Source organism: Primulina tabacum, chromosome 10 (assembly GCF_025594145.1).
Source record: "Primulina tabacum isolate GXHZ01 chromosome 10, ASM2559414v2, whole genome shotgun sequence".
Taxonomy (NCBI): Eukaryota; Viridiplantae; Streptophyta; class Magnoliopsida; order Lamiales; family Gesneriaceae; genus Primulina; species Primulina tabacum.
The window spans coordinates 40,458,388-40,479,799 of NC_134559.1; the positions used below are offsets into that span (position 1 = coordinate 40,458,388).

At 43.3% G+C, this 21,412-nt stretch overlaps 17 non-coding genes and 5 pseudogenes across 17 annotated transcripts; all 22 read right to left on the reverse strand.

The window, feature by feature from the left end:
* Positions 1-524: 524 nt before the first annotated feature.
* On the reverse strand, positions 525-642 carry LOC142511503 (5S ribosomal RNA; annotated as a pseudogene).
* A 685-nt stretch (positions 643-1,327) lies between these two features.
* LOC142511702 (5S ribosomal RNA) lies at positions 1,328-1,446 on the reverse strand (annotated as a pseudogene).
* A 681-nt stretch (positions 1,447-2,127) lies between these two features.
* LOC142510153 (5S ribosomal RNA) lies at positions 2,128-2,246 on the reverse strand. Its single transcript, XR_012808282.1, has one exon. It is a non-coding gene; the product is annotated as a 5S ribosomal RNA (ribosomal RNA).
* Positions 2,247-2,925: 679 nt separating this feature from the next.
* Positions 2,926-3,043, reverse strand: LOC142508627 (5S ribosomal RNA). Its single transcript, XR_012806834.1, has one exon. It is a non-coding gene; the product is annotated as a 5S ribosomal RNA (ribosomal RNA).
* Positions 3,044-3,485: 442 nt separating this feature from the next.
* LOC142508198 (5S ribosomal RNA) lies at positions 3,486-3,603 on the reverse strand. Its single transcript, XR_012806424.1, has one exon. It is a non-coding gene; the product is annotated as a 5S ribosomal RNA (ribosomal RNA).
* A 1,386-nt stretch (positions 3,604-4,989) lies between these two features.
* On the reverse strand, positions 4,990-5,107 carry LOC142507583 (5S ribosomal RNA). Its single transcript, XR_012805837.1, has one exon. It is a non-coding gene; the product is annotated as a 5S ribosomal RNA (ribosomal RNA).
* A 1,698-nt stretch (positions 5,108-6,805) lies between these two features.
* Positions 6,806-6,924, reverse strand: LOC142510686 (5S ribosomal RNA; annotated as a pseudogene).
* Positions 6,925-7,605: 681 nt separating this feature from the next.
* LOC142515498 (5S ribosomal RNA) lies at positions 7,606-7,724 on the reverse strand. Its single transcript, XR_012811341.1, has one exon. It is a non-coding gene; the product is annotated as a 5S ribosomal RNA (ribosomal RNA).
* Positions 7,725-8,404: 680 nt separating this feature from the next.
* LOC142507785 (5S ribosomal RNA) lies at positions 8,405-8,522 on the reverse strand. The gene has a single exon (XR_012806031.1). It is a non-coding gene; the product is annotated as a 5S ribosomal RNA (ribosomal RNA).
* A 682-nt stretch (positions 8,523-9,204) lies between these two features.
* Positions 9,205-9,323, reverse strand: LOC142509273 (5S ribosomal RNA). The gene has a single exon (XR_012807456.1). It is a non-coding gene; the product is annotated as a 5S ribosomal RNA (ribosomal RNA).
* A 655-nt stretch (positions 9,324-9,978) lies between these two features.
* On the reverse strand, positions 9,979-10,097 carry LOC142515302 (5S ribosomal RNA). Its single transcript, XR_012811155.1, has one exon. It is a non-coding gene; the product is annotated as a 5S ribosomal RNA (ribosomal RNA).
* Positions 10,098-10,772: 675 nt separating this feature from the next.
* On the reverse strand, positions 10,773-10,891 carry LOC142515299 (5S ribosomal RNA). The gene has a single exon (XR_012811152.1). It is a non-coding gene; the product is annotated as a 5S ribosomal RNA (ribosomal RNA).
* A 1,962-nt stretch (positions 10,892-12,853) lies between these two features.
* Positions 12,854-12,977, reverse strand: LOC142510164 (5S ribosomal RNA). The gene has a single exon (XR_012808292.1). It is a non-coding gene; the product is annotated as a 5S ribosomal RNA (ribosomal RNA).
* A 685-nt stretch (positions 12,978-13,662) lies between these two features.
* Positions 13,663-13,781, reverse strand: LOC142507073 (5S ribosomal RNA). Its single transcript, XR_012805338.1, has one exon. It is a non-coding gene; the product is annotated as a 5S ribosomal RNA (ribosomal RNA).
* A 597-nt stretch (positions 13,782-14,378) lies between these two features.
* On the reverse strand, positions 14,379-14,497 carry LOC142509749 (5S ribosomal RNA). Its single transcript, XR_012807905.1, has one exon. It is a non-coding gene; the product is annotated as a 5S ribosomal RNA (ribosomal RNA).
* A 333-nt stretch (positions 14,498-14,830) lies between these two features.
* On the reverse strand, positions 14,831-14,949 carry LOC142507736 (5S ribosomal RNA). The gene has a single exon (XR_012805984.1). It is a non-coding gene; the product is annotated as a 5S ribosomal RNA (ribosomal RNA).
* Positions 14,950-15,629: 680 nt separating this feature from the next.
* Positions 15,630-15,748, reverse strand: LOC142508008 (5S ribosomal RNA). Its single transcript, XR_012806242.1, has one exon. It is a non-coding gene; the product is annotated as a 5S ribosomal RNA (ribosomal RNA).
* Positions 15,749-16,610: 862 nt separating this feature from the next.
* LOC142507656 (5S ribosomal RNA) lies at positions 16,611-16,730 on the reverse strand. Its single transcript, XR_012805907.1, has one exon. It is a non-coding gene; the product is annotated as a 5S ribosomal RNA (ribosomal RNA).
* Positions 16,731-17,414: 684 nt separating this feature from the next.
* Positions 17,415-17,533, reverse strand: LOC142511626 (5S ribosomal RNA; annotated as a pseudogene).
* A 1,688-nt stretch (positions 17,534-19,221) lies between these two features.
* LOC142512500 (5S ribosomal RNA) lies at positions 19,222-19,338 on the reverse strand (annotated as a pseudogene).
* A 588-nt stretch (positions 19,339-19,926) lies between these two features.
* On the reverse strand, positions 19,927-20,044 carry LOC142510320 (5S ribosomal RNA). Its single transcript, XR_012808439.1, has one exon. It is a non-coding gene; the product is annotated as a 5S ribosomal RNA (ribosomal RNA).
* Positions 20,045-20,632: 588 nt separating this feature from the next.
* Positions 20,633-20,751, reverse strand: LOC142509660 (5S ribosomal RNA). Its single transcript, XR_012807823.1, has one exon. It is a non-coding gene; the product is annotated as a 5S ribosomal RNA (ribosomal RNA).
* Positions 20,752-21,412: the final 661 nt, after the last annotated feature.

A 21,412-nucleotide genomic window follows, 5' to 3' on the forward strand; every position in this document is an offset into this window, starting at 1 on the left:
TAGGAAGTCCTCGTGTCGCGATCGTATACGTAAATTATTGCTAAAACAGTCGAAATAATTGTTTTTAATAAGTTAACCGTCTCCGGAGTAATCTGCGACATACCCTTTGGCACAGAACCAGCTCACGGCAACAAAAATCGCTAAATGTTCCCAGAAAATAGAAAAAAAATAAGAAGAAGAAAACAGCGAATGTAAAGCTATTATTATGCATGATATACGAGAAAATGGAACAGGAATCGAATTTCGAACTTCCTAAGCGGATTTCTCGATGAAACAGAAGCTTAACTGAAGCGGAAAATCGTAAATTAGAGGGCTTTGGAGAAGGAATTCGGCTAAAATCTCGATCCGCAATGATCCTCGTTCGTTGCCCATTTACAATCAAATTAGGCTACAATTTTGTCCAAATCCGGCAGTGCCCGAGCTACGTTGATTTCACAAGTTTTATCTAGTCCCGATCGAGATTCAGATTATTTGAGCCGAAAATCGGCTGTCAACAAGTAATCAAAAATAGAAACTCACGAAAAGGGGAGCAACACGAGGACTTCCCAGGGGTTACCCATCCTTGCACTGCTCTTGCCCAAGCACGCTTAACTTCGGAGTTTTGATGGGATCCGGTGCATTATTGCTGGTATGATCGCACCCAACATTGAGTGGAATGTTTATTCTTTTATCTCCTGAGTACGTGTGGAGCGGGCGGCGATGGACAACACGCGGCACTGCACTCGCCCAATCAGAACCATGAAGTTTGCGTTCTGGCGCGATGGCAGAGCTAGGATGGGTGACCTCCCATGGGAAGTCCTCGTGTCGGGACCGTTTACGTAAATTATGGCTAAAACAATAGAAATAATTGTTTTTAATGAGTTAACTGTCTCCGGAGTAATCTGCGTCATACCCTTCCGCACAGAACCGGCTCACGGCAACAAAAATCGCTAAATGTTCCCAGAAAATAGAAAAAAAAAATAAGAAGAATAAAATATCGAATGTAAAGCTATTATTATGCCTGAGATACGATAAAATGGAACAGGAATCGAATTTCAAACTTTCTAAGAGGATTTCTTGAGGAAACGGAAGCTTAACAGAAGCGGAAAATCGCAAATTAGAGGGTCTTAGAGAAGAAATTCGGCTAACATCTCGCCATCTCATTGCGGAGTAATGTGTCTCGTTCGTTTGCCCGTTTACAATCAAATTAGGAAATAATTTTGTCCAAATCCGGCACTGCCCGAGCTACGTTGATTTCACATGTCTTATCTGGTGCCGATCGAGATTCAGATGATTTGAGCCGAAAATCGTCTGTCAACAAGTAAACAAAAATAGATTAACACGAAAAGAGGTACAACACGAGGACTTCGCAGGGCGACACCCATCCTAGTACTGCTCTAGCCCAAGCACGGTTGACATTGGAGTTCTGATGGGATCCGGTGCATTAGTGCTGGTATGATCGCACCCGACATTGAGTAGGATGTTTATTCTTATATTCCTCGAGTACGTGTGGAGCGGGCGGCGATGGACAACACGCGGCATTGCTCTCGCCCAATAAGAACCATGAAGTTAGCGTTCTGGCGCGATGGCAGAGTTAGTATGGGTGACCTCCCTGGGAAGTCCTCGTGTCGCGACCGTTTAAGTAAATTATGGCTAAAACAGTCGAAATAATTGTTTTAATGAGTTAACCGTCTCCGGAGTAATCTGCGTCATACCCTTCCGCACAGAACCGGCTAACAACAATAAAAATCGCTAAATGTTCCCAGAAAATAGAAAAAAAATAAGAAGAAGAAAATAGCGAATATAAAGCTATTATTATGTCTGAGATACGATAAAATGGAACAAGAATCGAATTTAGAACTTCCTAAGCGGATTTCTCGAGGAAACAGAAGCTTAACAGAAGTGGAAAATCGCAAATTAGAGGGTATTAGAGAAGGAATTCGGCTAAAATCTTGTCAGCTCATTGCAGAGCAATGAGTCTCATTTTTTTGCCCGTTTACAATCAAATTAGGCTACAATTTTGTCCAAATCCGGCAATGCCCGAGCTACGTTGATTTCACATGTCTTATCTAGTCCCGATCGAGATTCAGATGATTTGAGCCGAAAAACGTCTGTCAACAAGTAATCAAAAATAAATTAACACGAAAAGAGGTGCAACATGAGGACTTCCCAGGGGGTCACCAATCCTAGTACTGCTCTAGCCCTAGCACGGTTGACTTCAGAGTTCTGATGGGATCCGGTGCATTAGTGCTGGTATGATCGCACCCGACATTGAGTGGGATTTTTATTCTTATATCCCTCGAGTACGTGTGGAGCGGGCGGCGATGGACAACACGCGGCACTGCTCTCTCCCAATAAGAACCATGAAGTTAAGCGTTCTAGCGCGATGGCAGAGCTATGATGGGTGACCTCCCAGGGAAGTCCTCGTGTCGCGACCGTTTACGTAAATTATGGCTAAAACAGTTGAAATAATTGTTTTTAATGAGTTAATCGAATCCGGAGTAATCTACCTCATACACTGCCGCACAGAACCGGCTCACGACAACAAAAATCGCTAAATGTTCCCAGAAAATAGAAATTAAGAAGAAGAAAATAGCGAATGTAAAGCTATTATTATGCCTGGGATACGATAAAATGGAACCGGAATCGAATTTCGAACTTCCTACGCGGATTTCTCGATGAAACGGAAGCTTAACAAAAGCAGAAAATCGCAAATTAGAGGGTCTTAGAGAAGGAATTCGGCTAAAATCTCGTCAGCTCATTGCGGAGTAATGAGTCTCGTTCGTTTGCCCGTTTACAATCAAATTAGGCTACAATTTTTTCCAAATCCGGCAGTTCCCGAGCTACGTTGATTTCACATGCCTTATCTGGTCCCGATCGAGATTCAGATGATTTGAGCCGAAAATTGGCTGTCAACAAGTAATCAAAAATAGAAAATCACGAAAAGGGTTGCAACACGAGGACTTCCAAGGGGTCACCCAGCCTAGTACTGCTCTTGCCCAAGCACGCTTAACATCGGAGTTCTGATAGGATCCGGTGCATTAGTGCTGGTATGATCGCACCCGACATTGAGTGGGATGTTTATTCTTCTTATATCTCTCGAGTACGTGTGGAGCGGGCGACGATGGACAACACGCGGCACTGCTCTGGCCCAATCAGAACCATGAAGTTAAGCGTTCTCGCGCGATGGCAGAGCTAGGATGGGTGACCTTCCTTGGAAGTCCTCGTGACGCGACCGTTTACGTAAATTATGGCTAAAACAGTCGAAATAATTTTTTTTAAAAAGTTAACCGTCTCCGGAGTACTCTGCATCATTCCCTTCCGCACAGAACCGACTCACGACAACAAAAATGGCTAAATGTTCCCAGAAAATAGAAAAAAAGAAGAAGAAAATAGCGAATGTAAAGCTATTATTATACCTGGGATACGATAAAATGGAACCGGAATCGAATTTCGGACTTTATTAGCGGATTTCTCGAGTAATCAAAAATAGAAAATCACGAAAAGGGGTGCAACACGAGGACTTCCAAGGGGTCACCTATCCTAGTACTGCTCTCGCCCAAGCATGCTTAACTTCGGAGTTCTGATGGGATGCGGTGCATTAGTGCTGGTATGATCGCACCCGACATTGAGTAGGATGTTTATTCTTATATCTCTCGAGTACGTGTGGAGCGGGCGGCGATGGACAACACTCGGCACTGCTCAAGCCCAATCAGAACCATGAAGTAAAGCGTTCTGTCGCAATGGAAGAGCTAGGATGGGTGACCTCCGACCGTTTACGTAAATTATGGCTTAAACAGTCGAAATAATTGTTTTTACTGAGTTAACCATTTCCGGAGTAATCTGTGTCATACCCTTCCGCACAGAACCGGCTCACGACAACAAAAATCGCTAAATGTTCCCAGAAAATAGAAAAAAAATAAGAAGAAGAAAATAACGAATGTAAAGCTATTATTATGCCTGGATACTATAAAATGGAACCGGAATCGAATTTCGGACTTCCTAAGCTGATTTCTCGAGAAAACAGAAGCTTAACAAAAGCGGAAAATCGCAATTTAGAGGGTCTTAGAGAAGGAGTTCGGCTAAAATCTCGCAACCTCGTTGCGGAGTAATGAGTCTCGTTCGTTTGCCCGTTTACAATCAAATTAGCCTACAATTTTGTCCAAATCCGGCAGTGCCCGAGCTACGTTTATTTCACATGTCTTATCTGGTCCCGATCGAGATTCAGATGATTTGAGCTGAAAATCGTCAGTCAACAAGTAATCAAAAATAGAAAAACACGAAAAGGGTTGCAAAACAAGGACATCCTAGTACTGCTCTCGCCCAATCACGCTTAACTTCAGAGTTCCGATGGGATCTGGTGCATTAGGGCTGGTACGATCGCACCCGACATTGAGTGGGATGTTTATTCTTATATCCTCGAGTACGTGTGGAGCAGGCGGCGATGGACAATACGCGGCACTGCTCTAGCCCAATCAGAACCATGAAGTTAAGCGTTCTAGCTGATGGCAGAGTTAGGATGGGTGACCTCCCAGGGAAGTCCTCGTGTCGCGACCGTTTACGTAAATTATGGCTAAAACAGTCGAAATAATTGTTTTTTAATGAGTTAACTGTCCACGGAGTAATCTGCGTCATACCCTTCCGCACATAACCGGCTCACTACAACAAAAATCGCTAAATGTTCCCAGAAAATAAAAAAAAATAATAAGAAGAAAATAGCGAATGTAATGCTATTATTATGCCTGGGATACGATAAAATGGAAATGGAATCGAATTTCGACTTCCTAAGCGAATTTCTCGAGGAAACGGAAACTTAACAGAAGCAGAAAATCGCAATGAGTCTCGTTCCTTTGCCCGTTTACAATCAAATTAGTGTACAATTTTGTCCAAATCCGGCATTTCTCGAGCTACGTTGATTTCACATGTTTTATCTGGTCCCGATAGAGATTCAGATTATTTGAACCGAAAATAGTCTGTCAGCAAGCAATCAAAAATAAAAAAACACGATTAGGGGTGCAACACGAGGACTTCCCAGGGGGTCACCCATCATAGTATTGCTCTCGCCATGAACGCTTAACTTCGGAGTTCTGATGGGATCCGGTGCATTAGTGCTGGTATGATCGCACCCGACATTGAGTGGGATGTTTATTCTTATATCCCTCGAGTACATGTGGAGCGGGCGGCGATAGACAACACGCGGCACTTCTCTCGCCCAATCAAAACCATGAAGTTAAGCGTTCAGGCGCGATGGCAGAGCGAGAATGGGTGACCTCCCTGGGCAAACCTCTTGTCGCGACCGTGTACATAAATTATGACTAAAAGAGTCGAAATAATTGTTTTTTAAATTATGACTAAAAGAGTCGAATGTAAAGCTACTATTATGCCTTGGATACGATAAAATGGAAACGGAATCAAATTTTGAACTACCTAAGCGGATTTCTCGAGGAAACGAAATTAAGTGTTAAGCGTTCTGGCGCGATGGCAGAGCTAGGATGGGTAACCTCCCTGGGCAGTCCTCGTGTCGCGACCGTTTACGTAAATTATGGCTAAATAGTCGAAATAATTATTTTTAATGAGTTAACCGTCTCCTGAGTAATCTACGTTATACCCTTCCGCACTGAACCGGCTCACGACAACAAAAATTGCTAAATGTTCCCAAAAATACAAAAAAAAATAAGAAGAAGAAAATAGCGAAGGTAAAGCTTATATTATGCCTGGGATATGATAAAATGGAACATGAATCGAATTTCGAACTTCCTAAGCGGATTTCATTAGGAAACGGATAATTAACAGAAGCGGAAAATCGCAAATTAGAGGGTCTTAGAGAAGGAATTCGGCTAAAATCTCGCCAGCTCATTGCGGAGTAATGAGTCTCGTTCGTTTGTCCGTTTACAATCAAATTAGCCTACAATTTTGTCCAAATCCGGCAGTGCCCGATCTACGTTGATTTCACATGTCTAATCTGGTCCCGACCGAGATTCAGATGATTTGAGCTGAAAATCGTCTGTCAACAAGTAATCAATAATAGAAAAACACGAAAAGGGGTACAACCCCAGGACTTCCAAGGGGGTCACCCATCCTAGTACTGCTCTCGAGTACGTGTGGAGCTGGCGGCGATGGACAACACGCGTGCCACTGCTCTCGTCCAATCAGAACCATAAAGTTAAGCGTTCTGGTGCGATGGTAGAGCTAGGATGGGTGACCTCCCTGGGAAGTCCTCGTGTCACGACTCCTTACGTAAATTATAGGTAAAACAGTCGAAATAATTGTTTTTAATGAGTTAAACGTCTCCGGACTAATTTGTGTCATACCCTTCCGTACAGAAGCGGCTCACCCATAATAGTACTGCTCTCGCCCAAGCACGCTTAACTTCGGAGTTCTGATGGGATCCGGTGCATTAGTGCTGGTATGATCGCACCCGACATTGAGAGGGATTTGTATTCTTATATACCTCGAGTACGTGTGGAGCGGGCGGCGATGGACAACACGCGGCACTGCTCTCGCTCAATCAGAACCTTGAAGTTAAGCGTTCTGGCGCGATGGAAGAGCTAGGATGGGTGACCTCCATGGGAAGTCCTCGTGTCGCGATCGTTTACTTAAATTATGGCTAAAACAGTCGAAATAATTGTTTTTTATTAGTTAATCGTCTCCAGAGTAATCTGAGTCATACCCTTCCGCACAGAACCGGCTCACAACAACAAAAATCGCTAAATGTTCACAGAAAATAGAAAAAAAAAAATGTCTCATTTTGTCCCGATCGAGATTCAGATGATTTGAGCCGAAAATCGTCTGTCAACAAGTAATCAAAAACAGAAAAACACGAAAAGGGGAGCAACACGAGGACTTCTTTATGGGTCACCCATCCTAGTACTGCTGTCGCCCAAGCACGCTTAACTTCGGGGTTCTGATGGGATCCGGTGCATTAGTGCTGGTATAATCGCACTCGACATTCAGTTGGATTTTTATTCTTATATCCCTCGAGTACGTGTGGAGCGGACGGCGATGGACAACACCCGGCACTTCTCTTGCCCAATCAGAACCATGAAGTTAAGCGTTCTGGCATGATGGCAGAGCTAGGATGGGTGACCTCCCTCAGAAGTCCTTGTGTCGCGACTGTTTACGTAAATTATGGATAAAACAGTCGAAATAATTGTTTTTAATGAGTTAACTATCTCCGGAGTAATCTGCGTCATACCCTACCGAACAGAACCGGCTCACGACAACAAAAATCGCTAAATGTTCCCAGAAAATAGAAAAATTAAGAAAAAGAAAATAACGAATGTAAAGCTATTATTATGCCTGAGATAAGATAAAATGGAACCGGAATCGAATTTCGAACTTCCTAAGCGGATTTCTCGAGGAAACAGAAGCTTAACAGAAGCAGAAAATCGCAAATTAGAGGGTCTTAGAGAAGGAATTCGGCTAAAATCTCGTCAGCTCATTGCGGAGTAATAAGTCTCGTTCGTTTGCCCATTTACAATCAAATTAGTTTACAATTTTGTCAAAATCCGGCAGTGCCCGAGCTACGTTGATTTCACATGTCTTATCTGGTCCCGATCGAGATTCAGATGATTTGAGCAGAAAATCGTCTGTCAACAAGTAATCAAAAATAGAAAAACATGAAAAGGGGTGCTACATGAGGAATTCACAGGGGGTCACCCATCCTAGTACTGCTCTCACCCAAGCACGCTTAACTTTGGAGTTCTGATGGGATCCGGCGCATTAGTGCTGGTATGATCGCACCCGACATTGAGTGGGAAGTTTATTCTTATATCCCTTGAGTACGTAGGAGCGGGCGCGATGGACAACACTCGGCACTGCTCTCGCCCAATAAGAACCATGAAGTTAAGCGTTCTAGCGCAATGGAAGAGCTAGGATTGGTGACACTCCCTGGTAAATCCTCGTGTCGCGATCGTTTACGTAAATTATGACCAAAACAGTCGAAATATTTGTTTTTAATGAGTTAACCGTCTCCGGAGTAATATGCGTCATAACCTTTCGCACAGAACCGGCTCACGACAACAAAAATCGCTAAATGTTCCTAGAAAATAAAAAAATTAAGAAGAAGAAAATAGCGAATGTAAAGCTATTATTATGCCTGGGATATGATAAAATGAAATCGGAATCGAATTTCGAACTTTCTAAGCGTATTTCTCGAGGAAACGGAAGCCTAACAGAAGCTGAAATTCTGAAATTAGAGGGTCTTAGAGAAGGAATTAGGCTAAAATCTCGCCACCTCGTTGCGGAGTAAAGAGTCTCGTTCGTTTGCCCGTTTACAATCAAATTAGCCTACAATTTTGTCAAAATCCGGCAGTGCCCGAGCTACGTTGATTTCCCATGTCTTATCTGGTCCCGATCGAGATTCAGATGATTTGAGCCGAAAATCGTCTGTAAACAAATAATCAAAAATAGAAAAACACGAAAAGGAGTGTAACACGAGGAATTCCAAGGCGTCACCCATTCTAGTACTCCTCTCGCCCAAGCACGCTTAACTTCGGAGTTCTGATGGGATCCGGAGCATTAGTGCTGGTATGATCGCACCCGACATTGAGTGGGAAGTTTATTCTTATATCCCTTGAGTACATAGGAGCGGGCGGCGATGGACAACACTCGGCACTGCTCTCGCCCAATAAGAACCATGAAGTTAAGCGTTCTGGCGCGATGGAAGAGCTAGGATGGGTGACACTCCCTGGTAAATCTTCGTGTCGTGATCGTTTACGTAAATTATGGCTAAAACAGTCGAAATATTTGTTTTTAATGAGTTAACCGTCTCCAGACTAATGTGTATCATACACTTCCGCACAGAACCGGCTCACGACAACAAAAATTGCTAAATGTTCCCAGAAAATAGAAAAAAATAAGAAGAAGAAAATAGCGAATGTAAAGCTATTATTATGCATGAGATACGATAAAATGGATCTGGAATCGAATTTCGAACTTCCTAAGCGGATTTCTCGAGGAAACGGAAGCCTAGCAGAAGCTGAAAATCTCAAATTAGAGGGTCTTAGAGAAGGAATTAGGCTAAAATCTCGCCACCTCGTTGCGGAGTGATGAGTCTCGTTCGTTTGCCCGTTTACAATCAAATTAGCCTACAATTTTGTCCAAATCCGGCAGTGCCCGATCTACGTTGATTTCACATGTCTTATCTGGTCCCGATCGAGATTCAGATGATTTGAGCCAAAAATCGTCTGTCAACAAGTAATCAAAAATAGAAAAACACGAAAATGGGTGCAACACGAGGACTTCCAAGGGGGTCACCCACCCTAGTACTGCTCTCGCCCAAGCACGCTTAACTTCGGTGTTCTGATGGGATCCGGTGCATTATTGCTGGTATAATGGCACTCGAAATTTAGTGGGATTGTTATTCTTATATCCCTCGAGTACGTGTGGAGCTGACGGCGATGGACCACACGTGGCACTTCTCTCGGCCAATCAGAACCATGAAGTTAAGCGTTCTGGCACGATGGCAGAGCTAGGATGAGTGACCTCCCTCGAAAGTCCTCGTGTCGCGACCGTTTACGTAAATTATGGATAAAACAGTCGAAATAATTGTTTTTAATGAGTTAACCGTCTCCGGAGTAATCTGCGTCATACCCTTCCGCACAGAATCGGCTCACGACAACAAAAATTGCTAAATGTTCCCAGAAAATAGAAAAAAATTATGAATAAGAAAATAACGAATGTAAAGCTATTATTATGCCTGAGATAAGATAAAATGGAACCGAAATCGAATTTCGAACTTCCTAAGCGGATTTCTCGAGGAAACGGAAGCTTAACAGAAGCGGAAAATCTCAAATTAGAGTGTCTTAGAGACGGAATTCGGCTAAAATCTCGCCAGCTCATTGCGGAACAATCAAATTTGGTTACAATTTTGTCAAAATCCGGCAGTGCACGAGCTACGTTGATTTCACATGTCTTATCTGGTCCCGATCGAGATTCAGATGATTTGAGCCGAAAATCGTCTGTCAACAAGTAATCAAAAATAGAAAAACACGAAAAGGGGTGCAACACGAGGACTTCCCACGTGGTCACCCATCCTAGTACTGCTCTCGCCCAAGCACGCTTAACTTCGCAGTTCTGATGGGATTCGGTGCATTAGTGCTGGTATGATCGCACTTGACATTAAGTGGGATGTTTATTCCTATATCCATCGAGTACGTAGGAGCAGGCGGCGATGGACAACACTCGCCACTGCTCTCGCCCAATCAGAACCATTGAGTTAAGCGTTCTGGCGCGATGGAAGAGCTAAGATGGGTGACACTCCCTGGTAAATCCTCGTGTCGCGATCGTTTACGTAAATTATGGCTAAAACAGTCGAAATATTTGTTTTTATTGAGTTAATCATCTCCGGAGTAATCTGCGTCATACCCTTCCGCATAGAACCGGCTCAGGACAACAAAAATCGCTAAATCTTCCCAGAAAATAGAAAAAAAATTAAGAAGAAGAAAATAGCGAATGTAAAGCTATTATTATGCCTGGGATACGATAAAATAAATCGGAATCGAATTTCGGACTTCCTAAGCGGATTTCTCGAGGAAACAGAAGTTTAACAGAAGCGGAAAATCGCAAATTAGAGGGTCTTAGAGAAGGAATTCGGCTAAAATCTCGTCAGCTCATTGCGGAGTAATGAGTCTCGTTCGTTTGCCCGTTTACAATCAAATTATCCTACAATTTTTTCCAAATCCGGCAGAGCCCGAGCTACGTTTATTTTCCATGTGGTGCCGATCGAGATTCAGATGATTTGAGCCGAAAATTTCTGTCAACAAGTAATCAAAAATAGAAAAACACGAAAAGGGGTGCAACACGAGAACTTCCAAGGGGGTCACCCATTCTAGTACTGCTCTCGCCCAAGCATGCTTAACTTTGGAGTTCTGATGAGATCCGGTGCATTAGTGCTGGTATGATCGCACCCGACATTAAGTGGTATTTTTATTCTTATATCCCTCGAGTACGTGTGGAGCGGGCGGCGATGGACAACACGCGGCACTGCTCTCGCCCAATCAGAACAATGAAGTTAAGCGTTCTAGCGCGATGGAAGAGCTAGGTTGGGTGACCTCCCTGGGAAGTCCTCGTGTCGCGACCGTTTACGTCAATTATAGATAAAACAGTCGAAATAATTGTTTTTAATGAGTTAACCGTCTTCAGAGTAATCTGCGTTATACCCTTCCGCACAGTACCGGCTCACGACAAAAAAAATCGCTAAATGTTCCCAGAAAATAGAAAAAAAAATAAGAATAAGAAAATAGCAAATGTAAAGCCATTATTATGCCTGAGATACGATAAAATGGAACCAGAATCGAATTTCAAACTTCCTTAGCGGATTTCTCGAGGAAACGGAATCTTAACAGAAGCGAAAAATCTCAAATTAGAGTGTCTTAAGAAGAAATTCGGGTGAAATCTTGTCAAATCATCGCGGAGTAATGAGTCTCGTTCGTTCGCCCGTTTACAATCAAATTAGGCTACAATTTTGTTCAAATCTGGCAGTGCCCGAGCTACGTTGATTTCACATGTCTTATCTGGTCCTGATCGAGATTCAGATGATTTGAGCCAAAAATCGTATGTCAACAAGAAACCAAAAATAGTACTGCTCTCGCCCAAGCATGCTTAACTTCGGAGTTCTGATGGGATCTGGTGCATTAGTGCTGGTATGATCGCACCCGACATTGAGTGGGATTTTTATTCTTATATCCCTCGAGTACGTGTGGAGCAGGCGGCGATGGACAACACGCGGTACTGCTCTCGCCCAATAAAAACCATGAAATTAAGCCTTCTGGCGCGATGGCAGAGCTAGGATTGGTGACCTCCCTGGGCAGTCCTCGTGTCGCGACCGTTTACGTAAATTATGGCTAAAACATTCGAAATAATTGTTTTTAATGAGTTAACCATCTCCGGAGTAATCTTCGTCATATCCTTCTGCACAGAACCGGCTCACGACAATAAAAATCGCTAAATGTTCCCAGAAAATAGAAAAAAATAAGAAAAAGAAAATAGCGAATGTAAAGCTATTATTATGCTTGGTATACTATAAAATGGAACCGAAATCGAATTTCAAACTTGCTTAGAAGATTTCTCAAGGAAACGGAAGATTAACAGAATCGGAAAATCGCAAATTAGAGGGTCTTATAGAATGAATTCGGCTAAAATCTCGCCAGCTCGTTGCGGAGTAATGAGGCTCGTATGATCGCTTAGTGCATTAGTGCTTGTATGATCGCACCCGACATTGAGTGGGATGTGTATTCTTATATCCCTCGAGTACGTGTGGAGCGGGCGGCGATGGACAACACGCGGCACTTCTCTCGCCCAATCAGAACCATGAAGTTAAGCGTTCTGGCGTCCTCGTGGGCTGTCCTCGTGTCGCGATTGTTTATGTAAATTATGGCTAAAACAGTCGAAATAATTGTTTTTAATGAGTTAACCGTCTCCGGAGTAATCTGCGTCATACCCTTCCGAACAGAACCGGCTCACGACAACAAAAATCGCTAAATGTTCCCAGAAATAGAAAAAAATTAAGAATAAGAAAATAACGAATGTAAAGCTATTATTATGCTTGAGATAAGATAAAATGGAACCGGAATTTAATTTCGAACTTCCTAAGCGGATTTCTCGAGGAAACGGAAGCTTAACAGAAGCGGAAAATCGCAAATTAGAGGGTCGTAGAGAAGGAATTCGGCTAAAATCTCGCCAGCTCATTGCGAAGGAATGAGTCTCGTTCGTTTGCCCGTCTACAATCAAATTAGGCTACAATTTTGTCAAAATCCGGCAGTGCCCAAGCTAGGTTGATTTCACATGTCTTATCTGGTCCCGACCGAGATTTTGATGATTTGAGCCAAAATCGTCTGTCAACAAGTAATCAAAAATAAAAAAAACACGAAAAGGGGTGCAACACGAGGACTTCCTAGGGGGTCGGGTCACCCATCCTAGTACTGCTATCGCCCAAGCACGCTTAACTTCGGAGTTCTGATGGGATCCAGTGCATTAGTGCTAGTATGATCGCATCCGACATTGAGTGGGATGTTTATTCTTATATCTCTCGAGTACGTGTGGAGCGGGCGGCGATGGAAAACACGTGGCACTGCTCTCGCCCAATTAGAACGATGAAGTTAAGCGTTCTGGCGCGACGGAAGAGCTAGGATGGGTGACCTCCCTGGGAAGACCTCGTGTCGCGACCGTTTACGTAAATTATCGCTTAAAACAGTCGAAATAATTGTTTTTAATGAGTTAACCGTCTCCGGAGTAATATGCGTCATACCCTTCCGCACAGAACCGGCTCACGACAACAAAAATCGCTAAATGTTCCCAGAACATAGAAAAAAAAATAGGAAGAAGACAAATAGCGAATTTAAAGATATTATTATGATTGGGATACGACAAAATGGAACAGTAATCGAATTTCGAACTTCCTAAGCTGATTTCTCAAGGAAACAGAAGCTTAAAGAAGCGGAAAAATCGCAAATTAGAGGGTCCTAGAGAAAAAATTCGGCTAAAATCTCACCAGCTCATTGCGGAGCAATGATTCTCGTTCGTTTGCCCGTTTACAATCAAATTAGCCTACAATTTTGTCAAAATCCGGCATAGCCCGAGCTACGCTGATTTCAGAAGTCTTATCTGGTCCCGATCGAGATTCAGATGATTTGAGCCCAAATCGTCTGTCCACAAGTAATCAAAAATAAAAAAACACGAAAAGGGGTGCAACAATAGGGCTTCACAGGGAGTCACCCATCCTAGTACTGCTCTCGCCCAAGCACGCTTAACTTCAGAGTTCTGATGGGATCTGGTGCATTAGTGCTGGTATGATCGCACCTGACATTGAGTGGGATGTTTATTCTTATATCCCTCGAGTACGTGTGGAGCGGGCGGCGATGGACAACACGCGGCACTGCTCTCGCCCAATCATAACAATGAAGTTAAGCGTTCTGGCGCGACGGCAGAGCTAAGATGGGTGACCTCCCTTGGAAGTCCTCGTGTCTGGACCTACCACACAGAACCGGCTCACGACAACAAAATTGCTAAATGTTACTAAAAATTGAAAAAAATAAGAATAGGAAATAGCGAATGTAAAGCTATTATTATGCATGAGATACGATAAAATGAAACCAGAATCGAATTTTGAACTTTCTAAGCGGATTTCTCGAGAAAACGGAACTTAACAGAAGCGGAAAATCTCAAATTAGAGGGACTTAGAGATGGAATTAGGCTAAAATCTCGCCACCTCGTTGCGGAGTAATGAGTCTCGTTCTTTTGCCCGTTTACAATAAAATTAGCCTACAATTTTGTCCAATTCCGGCAGTGCCCGAGCTACGTTTATTTCCCATGTCTTATCTGGTCCCGATCGAGATTCAGATGATTGAAATGAAAAATCGTCTGTCAACAAGTAATCAAAAATAGAAAAACACGAAAAATAGGTGCAACAAGAGGACTTCCTAGGGGGTCACCCATCCTAGTACTGCTCTCGCCCAAGCACGCCTAACTTCGGAGTTCTGCTGAGATCCAGTGCATTAGTGCTGGTATGATCGCACCCGACATTGAGTGGGATACGATAAAATGGAACGGAATCGAATTATGAACTCACTAAGCGGATTTCTCAAGGAAACAGAAGCTTAACAGAAGCGGAAAATCGCAAATTAGAGGGTCTTAGAGAAGGAATTCGGCTAAAACTCGCCACCTCGTTGGCGGAGTATTGAGTCTCGTTCGTTTGCCCGTTTACAATCAAATTAGCCTACAATTTTGTCCAAATCCAGCAGTGTCCGATATACGTTGATTTCGCATGTCTTATATGGTTTCGATCGAGATTCAGATGATTTGAGCTAAAATCGTCTGTCAATAAGTAATCAAAAATAGAAAAACACGAAGAGGGGTGCAACACGAGGACTTCCCAGGGGGTCACCCGTTCTAGTACTGCTCTCGCCCAAGCATGCTTAACTTTGGAGTTCTGATGGGATCTGGTGCATTAGTGCTTGTATGATCGCACCCGACATTGTGTGGGATGTCTATTCTTATATCCCTCGAGTACGTGTGGAGCGGGCGGCGATGGACAACACACGGCACTGTTATTGCCCAATCAGAACATGAAAATAAGCGTTCTGGCGCGATGGCAGAGCTAGGATGGTGACCTCCCTGGAAATTCTCGTGTCGCGACCCGTTTACGTAAATTATGGCTAAAACATTCGAAATAATTGTTTTTAATGAGTTAACCGTACTCCGGAGTAATCTGCGTCATACCCTTCTGCACAGAACCGGCTCACGACAATAAAAATCGCTAAATGTTCCCAGAAAATAGAAAAAAAAATAAGAAGAAGAAAATAGCGAATGTAAACCTATTATTATGCTGAGATACGATAAAATGGAACAGGAATCGAATTTCGAACTTCCTAAGCGGATTTCTCGAGGGAACGGAAGCTTAACAGAAGCGGAAAATTGCAAATTAGAGGGTCTTAAAGAAAGAATTCGGCTAAACTCTCGCTAGCTCATTGCGGAGTAACGAGTCTCGTTCGTTTGCCCGTTTACAATCAAATTAGCCTACAATTTTGTTCAAATCCGGCAATGCCCGACTGCTTTGATTCACATGTCTTATCTGGTCCCGTTCGAGATTCAGATGATTTGAGCCTAAAATCGTCTGTCCAACAAGTAATCAAAATTAGAAAAATGAAAAGGGGTTGTAACACGAGGACTTCCCAGGGGGTCATCCATCCTAGTACTTCTCTCGCCTAGGCACGCTTAACTTCAGAGTTCTGATGGGATCCGGTGCATTAGTGCTTGTATGATCGCACCAGACATTGACTGGGATGTTTATTCTTATATCCCTCGAGTACGTATGGAGCGGGCTTGCGATTGACAACACGCGGCACTTCTCTCGCCCAATCAGAACCATGAAGTTAAGCATTCTGGCGCGATGGCAGAGCTAGGATGGTTGACCTCCCTGGGAAAACCTCGTGTCGCGACCATTTACGTAAATTATGGCTAAAACAGTCGAAATAATTGTTTTTAATGAGTTAACCATCTCCGGAGTAATCTGCGTAATACCCTTCCGCACACAACCGGCTCACGACAACAAAATCGCTAAATGTTCCAAGAAAATAGAAAAAAAAATAAGAAGAAGAAATAGCGAATGTAAAGCTATTATTATGCCAGGGATACGATAAATGGAACCGGAATCGAATTTCGAACTTCTAAGCGGATTTCTCGCGGAAACGCAAGCTTAAGGGGAAGCGAAAAATTGTGAATTAGAGGGTCTTAGAGAAGGAATTCGGCTAACATCTCGTCACCTCGTTGCGGAGTAATGAGTCTCGTTCGTTTGCCCGTTTACAATCAAATTAACCTACAATTTTGTCCAAATCCGGCAGTGCCCGAGCTACGTTGATATCACATGTCTTATCTTGTCCCGATCGAGATTCAGATGATTTGAGTCGAAAATCGTCTGTCAACAAGTAATAAAAAAAAGAAAAACACGAAAAGGGGTGTAGTAATGAGTCTCGTCCGTTTGCCTCTTTTCAATCAAATTAGCCTACAATTTTGTCCAAATCCGGCAGTGCCCGAGCTACTTTCATTTCACATGTCTTACCTGGTCCCGATCGAGATTCAGATGATTTGAGCCGAAACCCGTCTGTCAACAAGGAAATAGAAAAACAGGAAAAGCGGTGCAACACGAGGACTTCCCAGGGGGTCACCCATCCTAGTTCTGCTCTCGCCCAAGCACGCTTAACTTCGGAATTCTGATGGGATCCGGTGCATTAGTGCTGGTATGATTTGCACCCAACATTGACAACGATATTTTAGTCTTGATCCCTCGAGTACGTGTGGGAGCGAGAGCGATGGACAACACGCGGCCACTGCTATCGGCCCAATAGAACCATGAAGTTAGCGTTCTGGCGCGATGGCAAAGCTAGGATGGGTGACCTCCTTGGGAGTCCTCGTGTCGCGATCGTTTACGTAAATTATGGCTAAAACTGTCGAAATAATTGTTTTTATGAGTTAAACCGTCTCCGGAGTAATCTGCGTCATACTCTTCCGCACAGAACCGGCCTCACGACAACAAAAATTTCTAAATGTTCCCAGAAATAGAAAAAAAATAAGAAGAAAAAATAGCGAATGTAAAGCTATTCTATGCTTGAGATACGATAAAATGGAACAGGAATCGAATTTCGAACTTCCTAAGCGGATTTCTCGAGGAAACGGAAGCTTAACAGAAGCGGAAAATCGCAAATTATAGGGTATTAGAGAAGGAATTCGGCTAAAATCTCGCCAGCTCATTGCGGCAGTAATGAGTCTCGTTCGTTTGCCCATTTACAATCAAATTAGGCTACAATTTTGTCAAAATCCGGCAGTTCCCGAGCTACGGTGATTTCACATGTCTTATCTGGTCTGGATCGAGAGATTCAGATGATTTGAGCCGCAAATCGTCTTGTCAACAAGTAATCAAAAATAGAAAAACACGAAAAGGGATGCAACACCAGGACTTCCCAGGGGGTCACTCCTCCTAGTACAGCTCTCGCCCAAGCACGCTTAACTTCAGTGTTCTGATGGGATCCGGTGCATTAGTTCTGGTATTATCGCACCCGAAATGGGTGGGATTTTTATTCTTATATCTCCTTCGAGTACGTGTGGAAGCAGGCGGCGATGGACAACTCGCGGCACTGCTCTCGCGCCCAATCAGAACCATGAAGTTAAGCTCGAAATAATTGTTTTTAATTAGTTAACCGTCTCCAGAGTAATCTGCGTCATACGCTTCCGCACATTGAGTGGGATACGATAAAATGGAACCGGATCGAATTATGAACTCACTAAGCGGATTTCTCAAGGAAAACAGAAGCTTAACAGAAGCGGAAAATCGCAAATTAGAGGGTCTTAGAGAATGAATTCCGCTAAAATCTCGCAAGCTCAATGCGGAGTAATGAGTCTCGTTCGTTGTCCCGTTACAATCAAATTAGGCTACAATTTTGTCAAAATCCGGCAGTTACATTGAGTGCGATTTTTATTCTTATATCTCGCCCAATCAGAACCATGAAGTTGATGCGTTCTGGCGTGATGGCATAGCTGGGATGGGTGACCTCCCTGGGAAGTCCTCGTGTCGCGATCGTTTCCGTAAACTATGGCTAAATAGTCGAAATAATTGTTTTTAATGAGTAACCGTCTCCAGAATAATCTGCGTCGAACCCTTCCGCACTTAACCGGCTCACGACAACAAAAATCGCTAATGTTCCCAGAAAATAGAAAAAAAAATAAGGAAAAAGAAAATAGCGAAGTAAAGCTATTTTTTATGCTTGTGATATGATAAAATTGGAACATGAATCGAATTTCGAACTTCCTAAGCGGATTTCTCGAGGGAAACGGAAGCTTAAAACAAGGGGAAAATCGCAAACTAGAGGGTCTTAGAGAAGGAATTCGGCTAAAATCTCGCCCCGCTTATTGCGGAGTAATGAGTCGTGCCCGGGAGCTATGTTGATTTCACATGTCATATCTGGTCTCGATCGAGATTCAGAGCTTGAGACGAAAATCGTCTGTCAACAAGTAATCAAAAATAGAAAAACACGAAAAGGTGTTCAACACGAGGACTTCCCAGGGAAGTCATCATCCTAGTACTGCTCTCGCCCAGCACGCTTAACTTCGGAGTAAGATGGGATCCGGTGTGCATTAGTTCTGGTTGATCGCACCCGACATTGAATGGGATTTTTATGCTTATATATCCGAGTACGGTGTGAGCGTGCGGCGATGGACAACACGCGGCACTGCTCTCGCCCAATCAGAACCATGAAGTTAAGCTCGAAATAATTGTTTTTAATGATTAACCGTCTCCAGAGTAATCTGCGTCATACCCTTCTACACATAAACGGCTCACGACAACAAAATCGCTAAATGTTCCTAGAAAATAGATAAAAATAAGAAGAAGAAAATAGCAAAGATAAAGCTATTATTATGCCTGAGATACGATAAAATGGACCCGAAATCGAATTTCGCACTTCTAAGTGGATTTCTCGAGGAAACAGAAGCTTAACAGAAGCGAAAAATCGCAAATTAGAGGGTCTTAGTGAATGAATTCCGGGCTAAAATCGCGCCAGCTCATTGCGGAGAAGAGGGTCTCGTTCGTGTTCTCCGTTTACAATCAAATTACGCTACCATTTTGTCCAAATTCGGCAGTTGCCCGAGCTAAGTTGATTTCACATGTCTTATCAGGTCCTGATCGAGATTCAGATGATTTGAGCCGAAATCATCCGTCAACAAGTAATCAAAAATAGAAAAACACGAAAAGAGGTGCAACACGAAGATTTCCCAGGGGGTCACCCATCCTAGTGCTGCTCTCGCACACGCGCTTAACTCCGTAGTTCTGATGGGATCCGGTGCATTAGTGCCGTTATGATCGCCCCCGACATTGAGTGGGATTTTTATTCTTATATCCCTCGAGTACGTGTGGAGCAGGCGGCGATGGACAACACGCGTCACTGCTCTCGCCCAATCAGAACCATGAAGTTAAGATCGAAATAATTGTTTTTAATGAGTTAACCTTCTCCGGAGTAATCTGCGTCATACCCTTCCGCACAGAACCGGCTCACGACAACAAAAATCGCTAAATGTTCCCAGAAAATAAAAAAAAATAAAAAGAAGAAATAGCGAATATAAGCTATTATTATGCCTGGGATACAATAAAATAGAACCAGAATCTAATTTCAAACTTCCTAAGCGGATTTCTCGAGGAAACGGAAGTTTAACAGAAGCGGAAATCGAAATTATAGGGTCTTGGAAAAGGAATTCGGCTAAAATCTCGCCAGCTCATTGCGGAGTAATGAGCCTCGTTCGTTTGCCCGTTTACAATTAAATTAGCCTACAATTTTGTCCAAATCCGGCAGTGACCGAGCTACGTTTATTTCACATGTCTTATCTGGTCTCGATCGAGATTCAGATGATTTGAGCCGAAAACGACTGTCACAAGTAATCAAAAATAGAAAAACACGGAAAGGGGTGCAACACAAGGACTTCCCAGGGGGTCAACCATCCTAGTATTGCTCTCGCCTGAGCACGCTTAACTTCGGGGTTCTGATGGGATCCGTGCATTAGTGCTGGTATGATCGCACCCGACATTGATTGGGATGTTTATTTTTATATCCCTCGAGTACTTGTGGAGCGGGAGGCGATGGACAACACGCGGCACTGCTCTCGCCCAATCAGAACCATGAAGTTAAGCGTCTGGTGCGATGGCAGAGCTAGGATGAGTGACCTCCCTGGGAAGTCCTCGTGTCGCGACCATTTATGTAAATTATGGATAAACAGTCGAATAATTGTTTTTAATGAATTAACCATCTCCAGAGTAATCTGCGTCATACCCTTCAGCACAGAACTGGCTCACGACAACAAAATCGATAAATGTTACCAGAAATAGAAACAAAATAAAAAGAAAATAGAGTACGTAAGCTATTAACAGAAGCGGAAAATTGCAAATTAGAGGGTCTTAGAGAAGGAATTCGGCTAAATCTCGCCAGCTCATTGCAGAGCAATGAGTCTCGTTCGTTTGCCCGTTTACAATCAAATTAGCCTACAATTTTGCCCAAATCCGCAGTGCCCGAGCTACGTTGATTTCACATGTCTTATCTGGTCTCGATCGAGATTAAGATGATTTGAGCAGAAAATCGTCTGTCAACAAGTAATAAAAATATAAAAACACGAAAAGGGGTGACACACGAGACTTCCAAGGGGTCACCCAACCTAGTACTGCTCTCGCCCAAGCACGCTTAACTTCGGAGTTCTGATGGGATCCGGTGCATTAGTGCTGTTATGATCGCACCCGACATTGTGTGGGATGTTTATTCTTATATCCCTCGAGTACTTGTGGAGCGAGAGGCGATGGACAACACGCGGCACAGCTCTCGCACAATAAGAACCGTGAAGTTAAGCGTTCCGACGCGATGGCAGAGCTAGGATGGGTGACCTCCCTGGGCAGTCCTCGTGTCGCGACCATTTACGTAAATTATGGCTAAACAGTCGAAATAATTGTTTTTAATGAGTTAACCGTCTCCGGAGTAATCTGCGTCATACCCTTTTCCGCACGGTACCGGCTCACGACAACAAAAATCGCTAAATGTTCTCAAAAAATAGAAAAAAAATAAGAAGAAGAAAATAGCGAATGTAAAGCTATTATTATGCCTGGGATACGATAAAATTGAACCGGAATCGAATTTCGAATTTTCTAAGCGGATTTCTTGAGGAAACGGAAGCTTAACAGAAGCGGAAAATCGCAAATTAGGGGTCTTAGAGAAGGAATTTGGCTAAAATCTCGCCACCTCGTTGCGGAGTATGAGTCTCGTTCGTTTGCCCGTTTACATTCAAATTAGCCTACAATTTTTCCCAATCCGGCAGTGCCCGAGCTACGTTGAATTCACATGTCTTATCTTGTCCCGATCGAGATTCAGATGCTTTGAGCCGAAAATTGTCTGTCAACAAGTAATCA